Genomic DNA, 25,472 nt, shown 5'->3' with positions numbered 1-25,472 from the left:
CAAATGATTTAAAAAAGAAGAAGTTAGCGAGTAACAAATAAAAAAATTACATTATTTACTTTATTTATTTAAAGTTTATTATTTTATTATTAAAATTACATCTCTGAATATATCGCTTATTAAAAAATATTGGCTGCGATTTCTCTATGTTGTAAAAAAAAAAAAAGTTTAACTTGCGTTTTGTGCAAACTTTTAAATGCAGCCGTTTATTTAAAATTTAATTTTGAGTACAAAAAAAAATGTTTAGGTAGGAAAACCAAAAAAACATTTGCAATAAAAATAAGCTGATTTTTTTTTTAAGAACAGATAAAATTTAAAAATTGAACAATATTAGAACAATATTTTTAAATAGATTAGACAGTTAAACCCAAGCATTAATTTAGATTTACAAAATATATAATTTAATTTTAAATCAAAATTAAATAATATATATTTTTTAAATCTAAATTAAATTATATATTTTTTCTATCAGAATAAAATTGTATTTTTATTAAATTAGTTTTAAATTAAACCATATATTTTTTATCAAAATTAAACTTTGCTTCAAGCAAAAAGAAAAAATAAAAATAAATTTTTAATTTTATTTGAGTTTTTTGACACTTACCTGCTTAAAATTCTTTCTCAAATAAAACTTTTAATTTTATTTGAGAAAGAATTTTAGGCAGGTAAGTGTTCCTAAAACACACTCCACTCTCAACATACATCCCTGTGGTATCTAAAAAATATGCAGTTTTATGCCTTGTATGTTATGCCTTTTTAGGCAAAGGTTAGAGACGCCAACTCTGACTTAAAACACCCCCTGCCTTGAGGCTCTTGTAGTTGAGTAAAGGCTAGAGATGGTGTCTTGATAAAAATACTCATCTTGGGGAGATGTTAACAACCACCCGGCCACTGTCTTGAGAGAAGGCCTTCTAGGCAACAACTTGAGGGGTAAACAGATTTTATCTGTTGACCAGCCTCGTATCTTCTTCATCAATTAGGCTGGCGCAGATGTATTTTTAAAACATTGTTTCTAGTTTAGGATGTTGAATACTAGATCTGTGTCTCTGTTTTATGACTAGGCAACTCATTCATTATCTCCTGAACTACAGCTCTAATCTAGTTTCATGGTTCTGAGGCTGGTAGTCAGGTTTCTCGAACTCTGTGGTAACTCTCAGAGAGGGGCGATTCCATCAACAGCTGTAAAACATCAGAGTACTAACAATGCCATGTTGCACATGGATGATGTCCCAGTTTGTACTTTTAGTGTGCATTGTCAAGGCCACACTTGCGAGCCCTTTGTTACAGCTTAGGGTTTATTAATAGTAATGGAGGCACTTGTTGGGCTATTAAGCAGTGTACTGAGTACCATCTATGCTTTGAGTCAAGTTCTTTAACAAATTTAAAAATGACTAAAGTACCAAAAATACAAAAAACTATCATCATCACCAAGTTCTCTAAACCTATCATTCACTGATACAATCGTGGTCTTTGAAGTAACTTTTCTTCTGTTGAGTCTTATGAAGTTTACCAGACCTACTTGCTCTTTGTAAGAACTCAATTTCTAATTCAGCTGTCTCATCTTATGATCTTAGTGTTGACTGGTTATCTTCCTTTAATTTGTAAGAACTCCCAGAGTCACATGCTTGGCCTGGGCATTTATATTTTCTAAGAATTCACCCATTTGTCAGGAAACTAAGTTTGAATCCACATACTATTTGCTAAATCACTGTTTTGTTTAGCAACACTTAACTCTATTAACTTTCTCTTTGTTCTATATTGCTCTCCTTCATCTCAAGACTGCACTCTTCCTAATGTTATTCTGATTATATTGATCAATCCCTCTCTCTATTCATCAGCCAATATTGTTGTTGTCGGTGACTTTAATGCTCATCACACTGAATGGCTCAAACTTCTTAGATCAGTGACTTGTAGGCATTAAAGCCCAAAACTTTTGCCTTTCTCAATCCCTAACTCAAATAGTCAAGTTACTTAACTCGCTTTCCAGACAACTCGAATTATTTACCTTCTCTACTCGACTTATGCTCTGTTTCTTATTCTTAGCCCAGTGTCAGTCTCTCCTCATTCACCCTTGTGTCTCTGATCACAATTTAATCTCTCTAAAACTGATGATTTTCTTCATGATTTTCTTCGTGATGGCCTTGGGTAGAAATCTTTTGTCTTCCTGTTGACAAACGTGCTTCTTACATAACTTCGTGGGTAGATTCAAGCAGGGATGGAATCTTTTTATTCCCTCTTCAATATTTTCCAGGTCAAGCCTCATTCTTCTCCATGGTTTTCCTCACATTGTGCTAACTGCCAATCCAAAACCGTTACTTCCATATATCTATCAGCAAAATAATTCTCCGACGTCTTTTATTACTGCTAGAAACCATTGTAAAAAAGTTTTGTCTAACCCCAAAGCCCACTATTCTCAGGTAATGAAATCTCGTATTTCATGACAAAAATTGGGCTCTTGTGACTTCTGGAGAATTTTTAATAGTAACAATAATAAGGACAAATCAGTTATTCCACCTTTCTTCATCGTTCAGACTTTGTCACCTTACCTAAAGACAAAGCTGAATTGTTTGCTAAGAACTTTTCATCTATATTATCTCTTGATTCCACTGCGTTCTACCTTATATAGTGACAAGGTTGATCATTGCTTGACATGCGTATCACTCCAGCTTCTGTATATAAAGTGATTTCCTGCTTAGATTCTTCTACTGCTTGTGATCCGGACAACATATACAACATACAACACAGCTCCCAGACACTTTGCAAATAAATAGAATAGTCTTGGGAAGAGTGTTCTAGGCTGTCATCTATACTTTCAAAATTATTTAACAAGTGCCTTATTTGAGTCTTGTTTTACAGCCTGCTGGAAAGCAAAGATCCTATTTTCAAAAATTCTGGAGAGCAATCTGATATGTCAACTACCGTCCCATTAGTTTTCTTCCTATCATAAGCAAGGTTTTTGAATCTTCAATTAACAAACACTTAATCTTTCATCTTGAATCTAATAACTTACTTTCTGATCATTAATATGGATTTAAATTCGTTTTACAGCCGATTTGTTGACAGTAAAAACCGATAGGTTTTATTGTGAATTAGATAGATGTGAAGAAGTTAGCTATAGGATATATAAGGCTATAGGATATATAAGGCTATAGGATATATAAGGCTATAGGATATATAAGGCTATAGGATATATAAGGCTATAGGATATAGGTTAAGGATAAATGTGCAGGTTAAGTTGTCCTCAATGGGCGGCACTCTTCTTTATTCCTGTCACTTCAGGGGTTCTTTAGCTTTAATCCTTAGCCCATACTCTTTTTAATTTACATTAACAATCTTCCAGATATTCTCACATCTAATGTTCGTTGATGCAGCATCATGATAACTTCCTTATTGCTGAAGGGGGCATTTGAGCTTGAAAAGGATCTGGAACTTTTGCTACAGCATGGGGATCACAGTGGTTGGTTAACTTTAATTCAATATAAAGTCAATTTTTTTCAGCCAATTGTTATTGCAATAATTTAGATCTTCCTATATTTATGAACAGTAATGTACTCAATCAGTTGTCTGTCCTTCATCTTCTAAGATTAACTCTTACTTCCAACTCTTTCTTGGAAACCATATATCAAATCCGTTGCAAATCTTACATCTGCTAAAGTTGCATCTCTTTATTGAACTTGACATTTTACTTAATCCAGATTCTATTCTTTATCTCTATAAATCTCAAATCTGGCTTTGTATGGATTACTGTTGCCATATCTGGGGTAGATCTTCTAATGATGCCCTTTCTCTTGTCTCTTTCTAGACAAGGTGCAAAAATGCATTGTAAACATAGTTGGACCTGTTCTTGCAGCCAACACTCAACCATTACTACATAGTCGAAATGTTGCTTCTCTTTCTACAAACACTATTATGGGCACTGCTCTAAAGAGCTAGCATCTCTTGTGCCATCTACTAAAATTCATTTGTTACTCGTCATTTATTTAAGTCTCATCCTTTTACTGTGACTGTTCCTAAGTGCTCTAAATTCTTATTCCTCCGGTTTTTTTCTTATATTTAGTTCTTTGGAATTTGCTTCCTTAATCTTGTTCCTGATTCATATAATTTGGAATGTTTGAAGTTGTCTGTCAATTGTTATCTTGCTCTACAATCTTCATTCTTTTCTTCAGGTAACTTCCAACTCTTATTAGTGATCGCTTGTATATTTTTAGAACTTAAAAAAAAAGAAAAATCTTTATAGCATATACTTTTAGTATCTTTAAATAGTATATATATTTAGGTCTTCAAAGTTGCATATATTTTGTTTAAAGAAACTGAGTCACTGCACTGGAAATGAGTAGTGCTGTTGTTAAGTACAATCACGAATCAAAACCTATTTTATCAGGAATTAAACAGAAGTTTATCATAGTAACTTTTTTCACATATTTAAAATACAGAAATTTTATAAATTAGTTTTGTCATATAGTAGGCCCACACTCTATATAAGTTGTTGTAACAAGTTGTTGTATTCGTGTTACAAGTTGTTGTAACATGTTATTGTAACATGTTTCAAGTTGTTGTAAGTGTTAGAAGTTGTTTTAAAACATGTTAAAAGTTTTATTTAGTCCAGACCCCGATTTTGCAAGGTTTTACTAAAAAAGCTCTTACTGGTAACAGCTTCAGAAATCCTTATTAAAAGTTTATTTTCAACAATATTTTCATATCTAATTTGTGAATTGTATGTTACAAAATGCTACTATTAAGTTTAATATACAAAAATGGATACCTGTAATTGAAAACATGAAAATAAAGTTACTAACTAGGTGAATAAAAAGCTTTAAAAGTATTTAAGGACAGATGCAGTGAAAGGATGTGACTTTGCTGAAAAGTTAAGCAAGAATGAGTTTTGGGCAATGGCAACTTGTGATGACAGTTTGTTTGAGCAGTGACCATGATAGTATTTGTAGAAGAGAAAAGAAGTACCACCCTTACAGTGATAGCAGAGTGACTCACAGATAAACTTGACAGATAAAGTTGATTCAACTCAACGTTTACAATGTGTTTTTGGACCTTGTCTAATAGAAAAAGAAAGCATCATTAAAAGAATTACCTTAAATATGAAAACAGTTTTCCGTACAGGGACAAAAAAATAAGAGATTTGTAGAGTTAGAGAATGGAATCAGGAGTAAGAAAATGGCAAGCACAATAAAGAAAAGCAACCTTATCAGATGCTAACTTTGAAATGGATTGCATATATAGAGTTTCCATCAGAGGTCAGTAGTGAATGATATTTCAAGACAATGTAAAGTAGAGGACTCAGTGAGAGGGTTTCCATTCATCAATATAGTTAGATCAACAATATTGCAATAGTTGTTTGTAGTAAAAAAATGTGTATTAATGTTATAACTGTGTTTTATTGTTTATAACTGTTTTCTTGCGCTCAAAATTCACAAGCTATTGCAAGTCCTAAGCTGTTACTGAAAAGATCAGATTCTGATTTAGAGCAAGTTGGTGAACTGATATGTAAGTGTAGTAGTGGTGTAGTGGTAGAATGCTCGTTTCATAAGCTTATAAAACATGGTTTCGAATTCAACTCACCACGCCCCTGGTAGTACCACAAATATTTGTACCACAAATATTTAAAGACCACAATATTTGTAAAAGATATATTAAACAATTAGATGATGATGGTCTTGGTTTTTATGTTTAATTTTTTTGTGTACTTTAATCATGATTTAAGTTTAAAAGAACTTAACTCATTCATAGATAGAGCATCGCAATTCAAGAGTCTACTCATTCATAGATAAAGTATGGCACCCATGTTAAAAGTTAGGTTTTTTATGTTTAATATTTTTGCGTACTTTGATCATGAATTTATTTTTTAATTTTCTCATGTTATTGTTACCTCCTCAAGGTTGAGAAGGCCACTGTGGATTGAACTCGGAATTTCTTGCTTGTGAGGTGAGCACTCTACTACTACACCACTACCGCATAGACTCTATTTAGGAACTTTAGAACAACTTGGCTATATATATATATATATATTTTTTTGTTTATCTTTAACAGTAGTAAACTGAATAAAAGTAAAATACAAAAAGAGTTTCATGGAAATTTTCAAGAATTTTTATTTTATTTAGAATATAAGAAAATTTAATCTATGTGTTAAGTATTAATGATTGTCCAAATTAATGCAATCTGAAAACTTGAAAATCTCTTTATTTTGGAAATATTAAAATTTTTTAGAAATCTTGTAATGAAATTTTAGTTAATCTAGTAAATAAAAAAGAATTTTTGGGAAAAATATTTTAAAATCATTTTAATATCTTTTTTTCTTGATTTTCAAAAAGCAAAGTTTCAGTGACTTTTCAGTGACTTTTTTTTTGAGTTAAAATAATTGAAAGAAGTTTTTTTTATTATTTTTTCCCACTTCTGTAAAAATTAACAAAGCTCTTCCTAATCTTAAAAATCATCAAACAAAGCTTACTCCTCTTCTCTTCTTCTATAAAAATCATCTAAACATAGCTTTCTTATAGTCACATAGTCTAAACATAGCTTACTCATAGTCACATAGTTAACAAAGTAAAACAAAGCTTACTCTTCTTAATCATCTAAACAAAGCTCACTCTTCTTAAAATAAGTGATGAAAAAAATCAATTATTTATTTATGTCAAATTAAAAAAAAATCTTCATAATTTTTAACAGGATTCATGTCAGGTAACAAAGCCAATCAATCCATCACTGTGACATTGTTGTCCTGCAGATACTGCTTGACAGAACAGGCTGTGGTGACAGGTGCATCGTTTTGTTTGGGGAATATTGCTCTGCCTGTTGGAAAGCAAAGGAACAGCTCTGGTAACACCTTGATACACTGTTGTATCATTGTGCCCTCCACTATATACAACCTTCTACCACCATGGATTGAAGTCATAAACCACATCATCACTGGTATTGTGTGCTTTATAGTTTTCACCAGGCAAGAAAGTATACCTCACTAAAACAGTGTCAAATGTGGGACTTGTTATAAAGGATTTGAAATGTGGACTCATTACGGAAGACAACTTAAACAAAAACATAAATAAAAAAATAAGAAAACTAAAGTCTATAAAATTTGCACAAAAGAGATAAGGAAGAACTCAAATATGGCCAATCCCATCATAATCAATTGCACCATAATCAATTTAAACTTTTTAAGCAAAAAATTATATCTAGATGAGTTCTTTTCCATTAAAAATTACTAGTTATCTTTTTCCTTTTTCCTGCCACTTTAAGCGGCAAGCCTTCTGCTTCTCATGAAATAATGGTTTCGTGTGCAGTAATCAGGCATTAGAGTCAGCCTCTATAAAATGACGATGAATGCAGCTTACAAAAATTTTCTTGACATGTTGTTCCATAATGTCTTGCAGCTACTTGCTGGTCATTTTCTGATTCTTCTGGAGTTGGGACACAAGTCATACTTTGACATGTTGAGTAATGATTTTCTTTCTCCCTGATGTAGAACATTGTAGGACGAAAATTTAACCTCTGCTTTATTGTGTAGACTGCCTTTTTACTCAAGTTTATAGATTCACCAATATCCTTTCGTGTTATATACCTATTTTTGATAAAGGTTCCACCTTCGTGGATTTAAATCTCCGCCTTTTGACATATTTGCAAAAGTACGTAAAAATTTATATATAATTTATATATTATAAATAATTACGACTTGACACGCTACATTACTTAGTATTAAAAAATCAGACATGGGTACATGTCTTAATTTTCATATGATAACAAAAATAACGCACGGTAAAGATTACATAGTTATAATTGGTATTACAATTATGTAATTTTCATCTACATGGTTTGATAATTTTTATTTTATTTACTTAAAAAATTAAAAAACAAAACTAACAAACAGTTTTAAACAACTGCATTGTAACAACAATACTAACTTTGCATGAAATTGAACTCAAAAGGTATTCAAATTCTTTCCCACCAGCATTTTTTCACTAGTTTTCTGAAACAAAAAAGTACTAAACTAGTGTTACCCTGTTGAATAATTAAGTATACCATGGCAATTGCCAAGTTAGAGAAAAAAAATCATGATTCTAATTCTAAACTTTTACATCACTGTACTAATCTTGAAATCTGTATATTTATTTCAATAAATATATAACAATAATAATAATGGTAAATATATTATTTATAATCTCAATAAAAAGGGAAATAGTTGGATGTTGCATTTTTTGAATGTTGCACTTTTTCCATTAGTTTAGTAGAACTGAGTTGCTTATTTAATGTAAAAATGCAATTTTAGTAAACTTTATTTTATTTTACTAAAAAAGACTTTTTGTTAACTTTCATGAACATATATGAAGCGAAGAACTGAAAAGTTCTATTTTTTACCTTTTTTTTCTGGAAAAAAAGTCTTCTTTACATGCTATTTGTTTTTAAAGTTCTTTGTTTTAGAGTGGATTCATGAATATAAAATCGTTATCCAAATGAAAACACGATGCAGAACATCATTGATACATTTATGAAGACTTTGATCAAAATAATATCAAAGTAAATACAATAATAAAAATAAATTATTAAAAAATTACAAAATGTTTGTACTAAATTAAATAAACTCTATTTAAATTTATTCAAATCAACTTTTTTTTTATTTTAAAATACAGTAAAAACTGTTTTACTAAGCAGTTTACTTGATTGCTTTATTAAAAGCATTTCTTCTCTTAATGAAAAGTATAATTGTTTTTATTTAACATTCATGCTAATATTTTCAGAATATTCATATTTAACATAGCAGTAAGCAACCTGTAATATAGTTTATTAGTAAATAAATCTTTAACAATTAAATTTGATATATGCTCTGAAAAATTTATTACTAATTTATTTAAGTACAAATTTATTTATAATTTTTATACTTCAGCTCACTTTAAGTTCAGTCTTAGCTTTTAGATAATGACATACCAATGACCAAATAACTTAAGTTATTAGGTTCTTAGTAATATGTTACAGCAGAGGACCACAGAATAAAGCCAAGTGCAACCTGTAAGTATCTGGAGAAAAAAAATGATGAAAAAATATTATCATCTTGAACTACAAAAGCATTAATATACATATTTTTAATTGATTTTTAGAAGTAACAAATTAAAAAAAATAATAATGAAAATAGCAATACTATTACTACTACTACTGCAACCTCTACACAACTGCAACTACTACACAAATACTGCAACTACTACACTACTGCAAGTCATATTTAACTAGTTTAACTTTAAGTTGTTTTGAAAAAAATAATTAATAATTGAAGGCGAGTCACGTTTTTTGATGATCAAAATTTAATCTGCTAAATAATAGTCACACTGTGTAGCTTAGCGTTTTGAATCTATAAAAAAAAATTGAAATAATTTATTTTTAGGTAAATTATAATCAGTTAAATCGAATAAGTTTAATTTGTAAAAATAATGTATGTAGTGGTACACAGTTTGGTTTTCCCCTGTTCAAAGTCAAACCCAATGCTCACCTTGTTTTTAATACTGAAAAACAATCTCACTTCTCTGTACATTATTTGTATTTAAAACACTATTTTATCATTTTATTTAATGTATAGAATGTAATGTATGTAATGACTAATATTAAAGCTAAACTAAGTCTGTTAATAGTATAATAAATAAAAGTCATAAACACTTATCATATTATTATAAGTTTAAGATTATAATAATAATAAAAAAATAATAATCTTTAACTTATCAGTCATGATATCGTCTGAAAGTATGAGTTAAAAAATCTGAAAGTAATGAGAAACAAAATGAACAGTATAATAAAAAGTAGATATACGCAAGAAGTTGTTAACAAAATCAAGTCAAAGCTTACAATGACAAGACCAAGGCCAAGAGTTTAAGGTTAAGGTCAAGATTAAGAGATTTAAGGCCAAGGCCTACGCAGCCAACTCTTTTTCCAAACAAACATCGACCTTATGTTAAAGCCAATTATTGCCAAAACTGTAAGGTAGCATACGTGGCACACTAAAAATTAAGGTAGAAATTTCTACCATAGGGTAGGATATGTGATATACCCTTAGAAGGTATAAATTTCTATACCTTATAAGGTAGAAAATTATACCTTTAAGTTAGAAAATTGTATGACAAATAATTGTTTTTAGTATAATTTTCTACCTTAAAAGGTAGAAAATTATACCTTACTAAGGGTATATCACATATCCTACCCTATGGTAGACATTTTATGCCATTTTATGTGCACACCACAACACCGACACTAAACCACTATCAATCACACACACATATATTTTTTTCTACCAGGAAATCAAACACAACAGTGATGAATCAATTACCACCCACCAACGCCACCACAGATATATATGATGCATGCACATATGCAACCAACCACAAATACCATCCAGTTAATATACTTATAAAATACACTGAAATCTAAAAATACCCAAAGTAGGCATGCAGGAGATGCATCCACACGCAAAACAATCACAATCATCATTGCCACCCCACTGCCAACAATCCACCCCATCATAAGCATCATGATCCATTACACTCATCATAAAATTAAACACCCACCCACACTCACTCATACACACACTATATATATGAAATCTATCACAGATACGTAACATCCACTGCTCCACCCTGCCTGTCTTAGCCCCAGCCCTGCTCCCAATGTCAACCATCATAGGCATCCCATGGTTCCAACCACCACCATGCTAAAATTATGATAAGAAACCATCATCATCATAGATGTCACCAAAATGTAACTTTATGTCACTCAACTCACACCCCTACACACAAAAACACACATACATGTCAGAGAGGATCAGCCTCAACACCAACCACTGCAAACTATCACAGGAGGACACAGCACCGTGTCTCTGTCACACTTCATAACCTCAATCAGCCAAGCTTGGGGACTCCAGGAGCACAGGACGTGCTCAACAGCAAGACACAGGCAGGCACAGGACAGGGTGGGGACCCCCTCAATGATGACTTCATGCCCACAGTAACCAAACCTTGCACGTGCCACCAAAAATGCTGCAGCACACAGCAGCCACCACCCCATTTCCCAGAAGTCTCAAACTACAAGTGGTTTGAGACTTGATCACTGTTGTCATTCTACTAAGAAAAATAAGAAATTTTACCATTTGATCACGGTCTCAATTAGAAATTACATGTATCCGTTGCTTCATGCGCACTATAATGATATCATCATACCATAGAAAATTTTTTTAGATGCCAAGAGACATATTTTTTTTGTCACACGCCGATTATTTTAAACAAGTCACACCATATCTGAATACAAATTCTCCACCAATCTCATATGTTACTTATCAGGTTGGTGTAATCCTCTGACAATAGACCAGAAGAAATGTAAATGGTCCTCTGTCTATGATTTACAGATTTCTATTCTGCCTGTTTGGCTTAAACCTGCTATGTTCCACGTGGATGATTGGGCTGAATGATATCAGCCCTCTCTCTCAGTCCTGAGTTGCTGTTCCTACCTTAAAGTGTTTTCAATCACAGGTGCGGTGATTGTCATTCTTTCTTTTTCAAACGCCGTGAAAGAATTCTTTTTCAACAAACGTTTTGGTTAACAGAAACTCCAAATATTTCATTACCATGTTTAATGTATGGCCGATGACGGGCTTTGTAAAAATGCAGTTCCATTTGCTGGAGTACTGAATTGTTTTCCACACACACACATGCACCATCTGTATACCCATCATATTAAAGGATGGTTCAGGCACCTGGCTAACAGGAAACTAGGATTTACTTTGTGCTAGGCAATGCATCTTCCTTATCAGCAGAGAGGGCATGTGGGGTGTGTACGCTAATTGAAGGGCTTTTATTCATAGTCCTTGACTTCATCTTCTCTCAGGTTGAAATGAACTTTGCAACTCCATCAAAGCAATGAGCCCTTGTTTGAATCTTTGCTTTAGCTATGTTGTTTAGCATGTTGCAGGTAATAGTAATTAGCTGCTGAAAGTCCATCAGGGCTCCAACAACATTTGTTTTGTGTCTTCCAGTTGCTTCAGTTATCAGTGTTTACTTTTGTTTGTGTCTGTACCCATCAACAGCCAGACTTCTGCTCATTCCATTGCCAATCGTGTGTGTGTCAGAGCTGTCTTGTTCAAGAAGCTGCTGAATATAAGCTTTATTATAAATGGTATTAATGACTCTATGTTACATCACAAAGAATTCATCATCCAACTTTGTGGAGATATTTATAAATCCATAGCTGGTTAAGCACTGCATATCCATGTGGTATGCATAAACAGAGGAAGTCCTCAACTCCAGGAGCTGCAGATGATTTTGCTGAACTGTAGCCCAGAAACTGGGAGGAACTTCTTGCAGCACTATCATTAAACTTTAAAGAAACTATAGTCCTTCTTTAAAACATCACAAAACCGCTTTTGCATACTGTTTGTTCTCACACCCACCAGAATCCTTTACCAGCACTGGAAAACCTTCATCACTTGGGGGACATGTTGCCACCCATCATCCATATGTTGTTTGGAATGTTTACCTTTGATTACCGCTGTGAGAAACCAACATCCCATTTTCTTTTCATTAGTTTTTAATTAAAGATGACCGCAGATGAAAACACATCGCGAATAAGCAAATAAACCCGATGATTGATCAAAACAAATCAGGTGTAAAAGGACATTGGAATCTAGTCCTCACTGGAAAACTTTTCTTTTTATTTTGTGTGCCGAGCTTGAACTACATTATTGACATCACTTCTCTTATTATAACTTTCACAAAGGGTTCATGTTTCAGTTCTGTTTCGCTGAACATTATATACTTTTGAAATATGATCTTCATAGTTGATATTACTTTTAGCAATACATAGCGTTTATGCTTTGAAATGCCATTAAGATTTATGGGATACACCTATTATTTCAAGACCAACATTTAATGCCTCGCGTCACCATTCTTTTCCGAAGTTGTACTTGGAAAGATTGCTGAAATTCACAAATATCTTGTTCATTAAATCTACTTATTATAGCATCTCATTGGGTTTACAAAGGTCCAGCACAATTGGACACAAGCATTTGGAAAATTGATTCTCAATTGTCTTGCCATGTCTAATGTTATTGCATGACTACCTGAAATCAAAGTAGATTTTTTTTTAGTGATTACCTTTAAACATGAAAACTATTTGTTCTTATTTCAATTATATAGTGCTTAACCAAACCAGCTTATTTTTAAACTTTTATAGAACTAGTAGATTTTAATTTTATTATTCAAAACAGATTTTACAATGATTCTTTATCAACAAATATTTACCTTTGATTGCTTTTCTTTTCAATTTATGGTTGTCCAATAGATAACATTTTGTGTGCTTCTTTTCAAAGTTTGTACCTAAAAATTTTTCATGGTGAAGATTGTTACAATTTTATCATCTGTTATTCTAGATCTTCAAATTAATTCTTCTCTGGCATCTTCTCTATAACAATCAAATCTTTTTAAATCAATCTTTCTACAATAAAAGATTTTTTTATAATCTTTTTGAAAGATTATTGAATATAGAATAACATGTAATTTTTTTTTTTTTTTGATATCGTCAAGGCCATATGGATTTCTTGAGATTCAAAATCAGGTATATAAAAAATTCCCTAAATTTATTTAAATTGATAATTACTGGTACTTAATATAGTTTTACATTTCTGTTTATTTTATCAGAGATTCTTCACCCCTGAAAATAGCCAGGTACAAAATTTTAAGTAAAAAGAACTTCAACATTAGAGTAGTTTGAATTACTTCGGTTAAATGTTTAAAAATATCCATATGAGTTTTTGATTTCAATATGGAAACTAAAAACTGAAAAGCGTCAGATTCTCTGGATCCCACCAGTTTTTCGATGTTCGTCTTTTTTTAGAATAAGGTTCATGTTTGCATTTATGAAAATATGAACAGCCACCCATTCATACATTAAACACGGGTTTTTATTAGATGTTTCAATACTCCACTGAAAATGGTTTATTATTGATAGGATCCATTCCAGTAGTCTTTTTGAGAAATGGTTTTACTAGCTTCATGCATTTTTTTACCAATTAATTTAGCAACATGCCACATATTAAATGTATGATTTATATCGTTAAACCTTGGATTTACTTTCAAAAGTTTTTAATTTGGGCATGACGATCAGTAGATATAAAATCAATTTTTATTTCTGCTTTTTTAAGTGTTTTTAATAATTGAATAAATTCTGCTTTTTCCATACAGTTAGAATTCTGCACTTCTGTCACTGATATTACAATTGTGTCAACTACACACCCAGATCTTCCATAAATGTATATGTACAGTATTTTGCGTTATGACCATGACTCTCATTCACCTCTCATTCACCAACAAGTGAAATAACCTTTCTGGTCCATAACATTTTTATCATTTTCCTACGTTGTGTTTCCGCTTTTTTACAATCACTGGCATGATGAAATTTTTTTAATATCATAATGTGTTTCAGAACAGAACTTCATGTTTGCAATGATAGCAAAATGTTCAAATTTTAGAAAACAGTATTCCTGAAAAAGCAATCGATGTTGACAAAAATAAATTACTTAGTCCTTTTAGTTACAATCGGCTGAAATTTCCATTCTACTTTGCAATTATTAAAACAATTTATTTTTAAATATAGCTGCGATTACCTATAACTTCCTTATGCTTCTTGATCTGTCAACAGAGTACCACATGCTGGACAGCGACGTAAAAGTTCATATAGTTTTCTTTAAAAACGAATTGTGTCCAATCATTGTACTTTATATCACTACATACTTCTTGGTTTTGAGTGTCTTCACTTGTAGCGCACTTTTATCCTGATACAATCGTTGTCTTCTTTGTCATTTTTCAAAGAAGACATTAGTGAGTCAGAAATATTTTCTTTAGATTCATTTGTGGCGTTTATGAATGTTTCATCACCAGACTCTATCTTCCCCATATTATTTATTTCATCCTCCGTGTCAACCACAAACACTTTGATGTAAAAACAACTATATATAGATGCAATGGAATCGTAATTATGTCTTTATTAATTGAGGTAGTCTTTGTTTGGGTCGCAACATCCAAATAGGTTTTTATATCTGTTTGTACACAACTGACATTAAAAATGCTGTATATTTTCATTTTGAGAGCTTTGTGGAGAAGATAAGTTGTTCTGCAGATACTTCCTGTACATTAATATATATAAATATATGTATACATATATATATATATATATATATATATATATATATATATATATATATATATATATATATATATATATATATATATATATATGCAGTGAAATAGGAAGGTTTTTAAATGAAATAACCAATTTTTAAACAAAAAGAATGTTCCAAATTTTTTTATAATTTAGAACTACAAATTTAAATATTAGAATAAAATTCTGGGATTTTTGGAAAAAATGTTAGTGGTCTAAAACTTATTCACAGTACTGTATATATATATATATATATATATATATATATATATATATATATATATATATATATATATATATATATATATATATATATATATATATATATATATATATATATATATATACACACACACACACACACATATATAAATGTATATAAACATATATAAATTTTTTTATGTTTATATGTATGATGAAAAGATTCTTCACAAAAAAAATTACTGTTATAGGAGAATACTAAAATCTTAGCCCCCTGCCCCTCCTGCTCCAAATGTAAGAGCAGCAAGTTGATAAAAATTTTTTTGTACTATTTTCAACTAGACTTAAATTCAACGAGAAATTTTAAAAATTTTATAGCATAATTTCTCAGCATTCAAAAATTTGAAAGAGGTCGACTATTATTTGCTGACCTCAAACACTTTAAAGGTCAGCAGTTTGGTTGGCACCACTGAATGCGAGATTCTCCTAATATAAAAAAAACAGTTAGAACTTTGTCAAACCAGTGCAACAAAATAACGATTTGCAAGTATATATATAAAAAAAAGACCCTTATGAAATATTATTATTTAAACTAATGTAGCTAGAAAATACAATTGAGTCAATAAAGCAACTAACCTTAGCCAAATTATTTCCACCAAGAAATATGGAAGGAACTGATTTTGGAAAAATAAATCTTCAAAAATCCACTCTAAACACACACTTTTTTCTGAATCTTTAACAGTAATTATTTAGCTTTAAAAATAAAATAAAATGAGCAATACATGTTTTATAGAATAAATTTTATTAAATATAACTCACATGATTAAATAAGTATTTAGAGAATATATGTAACCCGATGAAAAGTTAAGCAAATAAGGGGTCATCTAAAATGTTCGTACACTGAAATTTGACCCTACTCCCCCCTCTCCCCATTCAACATTTTGCTATAGTTTTTTTGAGTACCCTATTTCTCCCTAAAATTATCTATGTCTTAACCTGCCCAACATTTTTTTTTTTTTTACATTAGTGTCTCCGCACTTTTATAATTGACCATCTTATAGACACTTTGCATTCTCCCTCTCCCCCACCCAAGGATGTGGTTTATGAGCATTCCCTAAATGTGCTCTTAATGAAATTTTATTTGGCTAAAAAATACAAAATAATTTTTTTAACAGAACCTTAATATGAATAATAATAATTTAATAACAATAAATATAACACAATATTTGAGCAATAAAACAAGCTTAAAATATCTGAAATATTTTATTAATATTTTTAATACGAACTTCGTAAAAATAACGAAAAAATAATAATTTAAAATAACTAAAAAAATTCTATAGTAATTTATGATTAAAAAAGAGCTCATATAATGATAAGTAACTAAACAAATTCTTTAATAATCTATAATGGGAAAAATCTATAGTTTGCTAACAAAAAATTTTTTTAAGATTTTTTATTGAAATTCTACTATGATGTCATTTATTAAAACTCTTTGGAATTGAACATACTTGAATAAATTATAAAGTCTGTAAGTTGCGGCGTATATTTTAAAGACTGACTGTGGAGACGGTGAGCTTTGAGTAAAACAACAAAATTTGTTTTTGTTAGTATACCTTTATTATTTTGTTTTACTTAAAAAAATCTAAAACATTTTTTTTTATCATTCTCTTTAAAATAAACACAAATTGTCTCGGCACTTTGGGATCCCTTTAAAAGGAGCTTCAGCTCATTCTGATTGTTCTTAAAAAAATAAAAATAAATTTGCTTAAGAAAAGACTCAAAAAGAAACACTGCACTAAAAAAAGCCACTTTACCAGTTATTTAGTATAAACTTCTTCAAAAAAAGAATGTAAACAGTCTAAAGAATTAAAAAAACAAAATAACTGACAACATAAAGTTTATTAACTAAAACTGCTAATTAAACAAATTAAATTAAACAGCGAACAACATCAATTCACCTTAAAAGCTATGAATTATCAGAATGATTTGCTTACAGACCTTGCTTAAAAGACCATGTGAATTTCAAAAAATGCATGTAGAAAAGCCAAGAAACTACTAAAAAATGACTTATATTCATAGAGTATATTATAGTAGAGAATATCTATTACAGAGTAAATAACTCCAGTAAACAGTAAATATTAACTGGAGTGTTATTGTTTAGACTATTAACTTAATATTATTGAGTTTTTATTGTTTGCAACAGATATATTTTGTTTTCTTGTGATAGTAATGATGTAATACAATAGTGTTACAGACATATAAAGCTTGCCAAATTTGTTTTGAAGTGGAGTTTAATACTATGAATATGTTTAAATTTCTGTCAGTAAATCCTGTCAATCAAAGTGTTTAAAATTTAATAAATTCCAGTGAAAAGTAAATTAACCATGAAGTTTAATGAGAGGGGTTTGTGATTTAGTCTTAAAGATTATGAAAAAAAGCAAAGTTTTTTTTGTTGACTGAAGTGTAGGAAATAGCTTTTCTAGAATATATTAAGAATAAATTAAATTTTGAGTAAATATAAAAAGGTTTATTCATAACTGAAATCTTCAACAATATATGCACCTTAGTTGTCCTTGACCTCTTGCCAATGCTTAAGCAAAGAATGAATGCTGTTAGCGTAGAGTTCTTTAGGTTTGAATCAAATAGTTATTTGAAGTGCTTTTGTGTTGTGTGTCCTTGTTGTCAAATTATTTATTGCACAAGCTGTTCCTATATTTTTTCTCATATGAATTTTGCAACCTGAATACAAGCATTGCCATGAAGAGAACTTTGTGCCCCAGGCCTTGTTCTAAGGTTTTAGATTCTCGTTGAGTTAGGCACACTGAGTTGCTGCTGTAATGGTGCTGTTTGGTGCGGCAGTATCCTATAACGTCATGGTGTGATTTACACAGGGTACCTACTTCTCATCTCCAATTCTAGCCCAAGCCAGTTAAACATACAGTGCAACAAGTGGTTTATGCAGGTGTTTTGTGTTTGTTTTTAGCTGACTAGCATTCAGTTCATTTAGATACAACATGAAGCCTTATAGCCTTTTGCAAGTGGTATTGATAGGTACCATGAATGTCCAAGTTTGCTTGCTAAGTAGTACGTAGTTAATTTCAGATTGTTTTGATGTGACTGTTATGCATGCTTCAAAAATCCAATCATTGTTTGTCAATCTTGCAATGCTAAGTTGCCGTAATAAAAGCACTGAAACTCTTTGCTGTTGTCTAACTGAAACTTTTTTTTTAACATGTCCATTTTTGCAATTTAAAGAAGTTACAATGCAGAATATTTTTTTAGTATGATATGTTATTTAAGGCCCTATATATTCTCAAATCATGAAAACTTGTAATCATGGAATTTATTTGCTAAATTTCTCATTGATTTTTAGTCAATCAATATTTTAAGATTTTTTATTTAATAAAGTTAAAATTGCTCAAATATTTTATTAAAATGATTTGTTAATTTTCTGATGTGTTTAAATAAGATTTAGTTTATTAGAAATAATGATATTTATAAGTTATAAGAATCTCCACCTGGAGTTAAATGTTAATAAACTTTTTATCAATAATTGAATTTTAGCACATATTTTACTCAAAAATAGAAAAGTTAACAATCTAGAATTTTATGCAAAGTTATATAAAGGAAATATCTTTTAATATTATGCATAATTAACATAATAAACATAATTGTTATGTAATGATGTTTAAATAGTAAAGAAAGATATATATTTGTGATTGGTCAATTGTGCAAAATTTGTCATTTTAAGATAAGTATGCAGTTTTGTTTTATTTCGTTACTCTTTCATTTGGTCAAACTATGATTGCTGTAGTTTTAAAAAATAATAATTTATTTTTATGAAAAGTAATTTATTTTTTATACCCAAACTCTTCTCCTGCAAAATGTCATATTTGTCAAAATATCTATTTAATATATCTTTATTAATTTTTTCAGGCAGTTTTATGTGTCATTTTGTCCATTAAAAGCAAAAATAACAAGAATTTTTGAAAAATTTTAAAGTTTGAAACCCTTCCTCCTCCCTGCCTCTATTTTAAAAGTTTACCTCCCGCTGCCTACTTTTTAAAAACTGTTCAACATTAACAGTGATTTTAGGTCAAATATGAAAATGTAATGTTTCAATTAAACATGCTTAACTTTGATGCCATTATAGTTCAATACTTTGTATCAGACAATATTAGTAAATATAAGTAAAACATTTAACTTAAGAATAATTTTTATTCCATTATTATCAAGAATTATTAGATTATAAAAGTTATATGCAGAGTTTGAGTAATGGAAAATTTTTACTATGAATGCAGTTGTTTTCTTATAAAAAATTTTATTTTTTATATAATTTGTAATTATTTGCTTTTTATCTATAGGTATAATAGCATATATATAAAAAATTCAATCTGATATGAGCAATATTAAATTGAGAAAAAAATGATGAAACTTTTGATAAAATTGTTGGGAAATTATTACCTACCCTTGAGGCTAAAAAAGAGATATTTAGTCAGTTACCAACTAATGTAGAGGTTTTATGCCATTATCTATAACTTACAAGGTTTGATTTGAAACTAACTGGTAAGAAAGAAGTGGCATCTGTTGTTTGCAAAAGAGTGAATGTATTTTGGAAAATGACAGGAATTCAAACAAACGAAAAAATACTGTGAGAATGATACTGTATTTCGTATACATCTTAGAGAGAACTTGATTAAAAATGTAAAAAAAAAGTTTTTTCAATTTACGCTGATCTGAGAGAAAATTTAAATCTGATAATTGACTATTAATGTTATGAGAGGTATCTGTCTAATGCGAAAAAACATCTGTTGTTTGCGAAAAAGTAAATGTATTTTGGAAAATTAAAACAAACAAAAATAAAATACTGTTAGAATAATACTGTATCTGATAAATCTTAGAGAGAACTTGATTAAAAATGTAAAAAAAAAATGTTGTACAGCTCTGAGTTTTACTAATAAGTTATCATCTCTGTTTGACATTGCAGCATCAAATGCAAAAGATTTGATTAAAAAAGATACCTCTCGTAACATCAATAGTCAATTATCAGATTTAGATTTTCTCTCTAATCAGCGTCAAAAACAATTTTTGGGTTCATTAGATAAGAGTTATATTATGAAAGTAAAAATGATGTATGGACTAAACTTTAATTAAGTTCAGATACCGCTTTTAGAAAAATTAAAGTTGGGGAACCAGTATTAAAAATCAAACAAGCATGTGAAATTTTTTTGTCTGGTTTACTAACCGAAAGTCTCGAAAAATATTAAGAGATGATTATCAAGAATGTTGCCAACTTGCTTTGCAATTACTGAATGCAAAACAAATAAATGTACAGTTGTGCAAACCTGGACCATCATGCCAGATGGATGTGTACAATTTTGTATACATCAAAAATGTTTGATTTTGATAAATTGCCAGAGTAAAAAGAAAGTTATATAGAGAAATTATCAAAATGACGTTTTGTAAATATACAATGCTATTTTAAGTGAAAAAATGTGATATCATTTGACTTGGAATTATACAAAGAAATGCTTCTTTATAAAAAAGTTGGCAATGATGTTGCTGTTGCTGCCCTTGAAACATTTCATTATTGGTATTTAACCAAATAAATGTCTCCTCTCTCACTATTTTCTGATAAAATGTCTATTTATAATAAAGCTAAAACTGCTAAAATAATTCTTAAAAATTTAAAAAGAAAAACTGGAACATGATTTAGGCTTTCCACAATTTCCTCTTTTGAAACGAGTACTCGTTTAAATGATTTAGTTCAACCAAAATCAAGCAACATTTTAAATTTATTCAGATATTCAAACGAAGATGGTGGTTGGTCCCAATCCCCAAAGTTTTAGAGAGTTAACACAAATTTTCAACAAGTTTGAGATTAAATCATTGAAATCTGTAAATGATACAGCAGAACGAGCTGTCGAACTAATTCAAGACTGTGCAAAATGAGAACCAAATTTGAAGAGCAGAAAAAATTTCTTTTATGGGCAGTAGAACACTACCGTCTTCGCAAGCAATTTAGTCCCAGTTAGCATAAATATTTTCAATTTATTTCCTTTTATAACAATTTATTTGCCTGTTTGTCATAAAAATAAATTTTAATGATAAATCTTTTTTGTTATAATTAAAAAGTAAAGTTCTAAAAGTTCATTATTTTATGCAGAAAAATATAATGATCTGGGGGGTGGGGTTGGGAAGTTTGGGTATCATGATGATAGGGGGTTGGGGGAGGTAGTGGGTGTTTTTGGCTTGGTGAATTTCTTTTGAATAAATTTTTATTTGGTTTTAGTATAAACAACTATATATAATAATTAAAAATATGAACTTAGTTAAATATATTATTAGATATATGTAACTAAAAAACAAGAAAATCGTTAAGATATGAAACATAATTTATTATCAAAAATGTTTTTCGATAATTGGTAAAATTGGGCAATTTTAAAAAAGTTGTCAAAATTTTAGAAAAAAACGACTAAAAAAGAGGGTAGGAGGGGGAGTCAAAAATATAAAAATTTTTTCAATTTTTTATTTTTTTGGGGTTTAAATAGACAAAAGTACATATGAAAATCGATTAAAAATATAAAAATAGTTTAAAATGAAAAATATTTATGTAGTTTTGGGACACCCTACTGTGGCTATTGACTATTGGTCACAGATATATTAGAGATATATATATATAATAGATTACATAAATAGATTAAAATTTAAAAAGTCTTAAATAGTATAGATTACATACATAGGTAGATTAAAATAGTGAAGAAAAATATATATATATATATCTATAGAGAGAGAGAGAGCTCTTGGAATTAGGGTTGGCAATGCAGACCTAACTGCCAACCTAAAAGTGTTTGAGGTTGGCAAAAAATTGCCGACCTCATTTCAGTTTTTCTCCTATGGTAAGACTTTTGTATCAAATTTTTTTTTTCCAACCTGATGCTGACCTTTAAAGGATTGCAAAATGAGGTCAGGAAATTATTGCTGACCTCATTTTTTGTAATTCCTCATTAAATTAAAGTGCATGATTTTCCTTTTTTAGATTCATCTTTTTTTTTTTTTTTTTTACAGAAAAAAGATAATAATGAACCTGATGATGAAGGGTGGACAACTATACCTGTGAAAAAATCTGCCTCCACTGAAAAACCAAAATTAACTAGAAAAATGAAAAAGAAAGAGAAAAAGGAAAGAATAGAAAAGGTGAAATAAACAAGAATTATAAAGGAGAAATAGCTTCCTCTGTTTGTTTCAATTTAATTTTTTTTCTTCCAAATTTTAATTTTCTATTTTAATCTTTCAGGAGCTCATGGCTTCATGTGTTTCAACAAAGAGAAATCAAAAGTCAAAAGTGAATTTTTAACTTAAATTGTTATTCAGTGTTTGGAAAGATTGATGTACTGGTGAGGAAAACACTGACTAATAAAAATATAATTAAATTTTAAAAATTTTCAATGTCTTGATATGCATTTAATATAAAAATAGTTTTCAATATTTAGTGAATGTTTTCTACAATGTTCTACAATGTTTTATTATATAAATATAAGTTAAAATTTTACTAAAAAACAATGGTTTATCAACAATGATTCCTATCTAGTTTACGTCTTCTTTAACTATGGTCATCCACTTTGCATTGAAATCTCTGTGATGATGCCCTTGTCCAATAATTTGTTAGTATTAATAGCTTTGATGTTGAGGAATTCAAAATATTTGTATAATACCAGGCCCTGAAAATTTTGCATAATATCATAGGCGCTTGCAAAGGGGTTTAAGATCTGCTTTCCCTCTCCTCCCCTGCATTTTCTAAATATAGAAAGATGTTTCTTGTTTGTTACTGATCTCCATATAGTTTGCTTACTAAATTTCTCGATACTGTGGCAGTATGGTTTTGGTAAAAGATTAATATTGTGTTTCATTACGGTTTCAAAAAAAATTTAAGTTTTTTTCCGAATAGTTAATAAAAGTAATTGATTACTTATTTTCTTGTTCGGTTTCGGTAAAATATAATGTGACAGTTTTATTTAGAGGGAAGAAAAATTTTGCTCAAGACTTCTCGAAACTGTTTCAATACAGTTAAAGTAAAAATATTTTAAAGATTTTTTATATAGAAATTTCAAAGTTTAAAACATTTATTTTTCTAGTGGTTTATCTTGGTAGGTAATAACTTGAAATTTACAATTATATGAGTATAATTTTTTGAAAACCAAATTTGTGTTATATAAAATCTTAAAAAAAAAATTATTTAAAAAAAAAATTATTTAAAAAAAAAAATTTGATGGTACTCAGTGCGCGAGAGTTTTTTTAAACTAGTAACAATATACTAGAAATACTTGCATAAATTTTGTATTCTGAAATCGATTTTTTCAGTAGCAAAAGGCATTGTGAAACTGATATCAGACAGACATTGCACAGTAAGCAATAGATTTTTTTTTAAAATGCAAGTGATAACGAGATTGATATTTAGACAAACAATTTGACCTCACCAAAACGGTATGTTGTTCGTGTAATAGTTGTTTACTTTAATTGTGAGTTTTTTTAAAACAGCAAAGAATTCTTCAAGATTATTATTATGAAAATAATAAATTTTTATTTCACTTTTTAATTTTCAGAATTGAGCATTTTTCTAAAAAAACCAAGTCACATTTGTTTTGTAAAAAAGTTGTTGTTTTGTAAAAAATAAAAATAAAAGTAGTTTTTACAAGGCGAAGTGTTTTTTGTAATCGTAAAATAAAAATGATGTATAATTTTTTTATTCATATTAACATAGTTAGATTTGTACCTTTTTAATAAAGAATCCAAATGTTAAAAAACATAATTTTTAGTGTAAAAATGAACTTTTTAGAAATGCGCTCCTTGAATTTTTTCGACTTTTTTCAGAACTTTTCACATGAAAAAGAATGATTTTAATGTAATGAAAATTTAATGTAAATCTTTCTTTTTTGACTTTTAGGTGCCGATGGATATTTGGAAATTTTTAACAGATGATGTTGCTTGTTTATCATCATTGCCAATACTTGAACTAGAACCTGAAAAACTTGAAATTGGAGATTCTAGATTAGAATATGACATTAAATTCTTTGTAAAATGTACTATGAAAATACCTATTGATCTTAAGTATTGCTTGCTGAATGATCAATACCAGCCTCTATTTACGATTTTTAAGGCGCCATGTCTAGAATTAGAAAACATTATTTCAGGAGTTCTTGGCTTATTTTGTGTTTTATTTCCACAACTAGTTCAACCAGGAATTCAAGGTGTCTTTATTACTAATCCTTACACATAGTATTGGCTTTTCAATGAATGTGCCAAAACCATATCAGCTCAGCATGACGCTTTGCATCAACAATACAAGATCCAAATAAAAATATTCTTTGTCAGGAAGATAGTTTAGTAAAACTAGTTATTGAGGAAAACAGAAAGAAGCTGTATCCTATTATTTCTACAATCCACGGAACTTCTACAATTATTATAATTTCTGGGAACAAAAACGTGGCGTGGAAAAATAGTAATAAAGGAAATCAATCCAATACTCATAAAGTTGTCCAACAACTCTATGAGTATTGGATTATAGTCCAAGTTATATAAATCAGGAAAACAAGATGACAGAAGTGAATTCCAAAGAACTGATGTTTGAGGAAAAAAACTGGAAGAATAAGAATTTTTAGAGCACTTAGGAACAGTCACAGGTAGATGAGACTTAATTGAATGACGAGTGACATGGAATGGTTTTAGTTGATGCCACAAGACACGCGCTTTTTAGAGCAGTGCCCATTATAGTATTTTTTGTAAAAAGGAGAAGAGAGCAAGATTACCAGATGTATAATGGTTGGAGGTTGGCTGTAGTAGGTCCAACTATGTTTACAATGCGTTTTTTTTACATTGTCTAAAAGAGAAGGCATCATTGGAAGATCCACCCTAGTTATGGCAACAGTATTCCGGATTTGAGATTTATAAGTATAAAGAATAAGAATCCTGAGGAAGAAGAGTGAGCATGATAAAGACACGCAACCTTAGCAGATGCTAATTTTACGATTTGATATATGGTTTCCAAGAAAGATTGGAAGTAAGAGTTAATCCTAGAAGATGAA

General features: G+C 29.7%; 1 long non-coding RNA gene across 1 annotated transcript; it reads left to right on the top strand.

Moving 5' to 3' along the window:
• Positions 1–8,424: 8,424 nt before the first annotated feature.
• On the top strand, positions 8,425–22,539 carry LOC136087832 (uncharacterized). Its single transcript, XR_010642114.1, has 2 exons — positions 8,425–8,520; positions 22,459–22,539. It is a non-coding gene; the product is annotated as an uncharacterized LOC136087832 (long non-coding RNA).
• Positions 22,540–25,472: the final 2,933 nt, after the last annotated feature.

This window comes from Hydra vulgaris, chromosome 12 (genome assembly GCF_038396675.1).
Source record: "Hydra vulgaris chromosome 12, alternate assembly HydraT2T_AEP".
NCBI classification, from domain to species: Eukaryota; Metazoa; Cnidaria; class Hydrozoa; order Anthoathecata; family Hydridae; genus Hydra; species Hydra vulgaris.
Note: the sequence above shows the minus strand (reverse complement) of the source record. Positions and strands in the feature narration are given on the sequence as shown.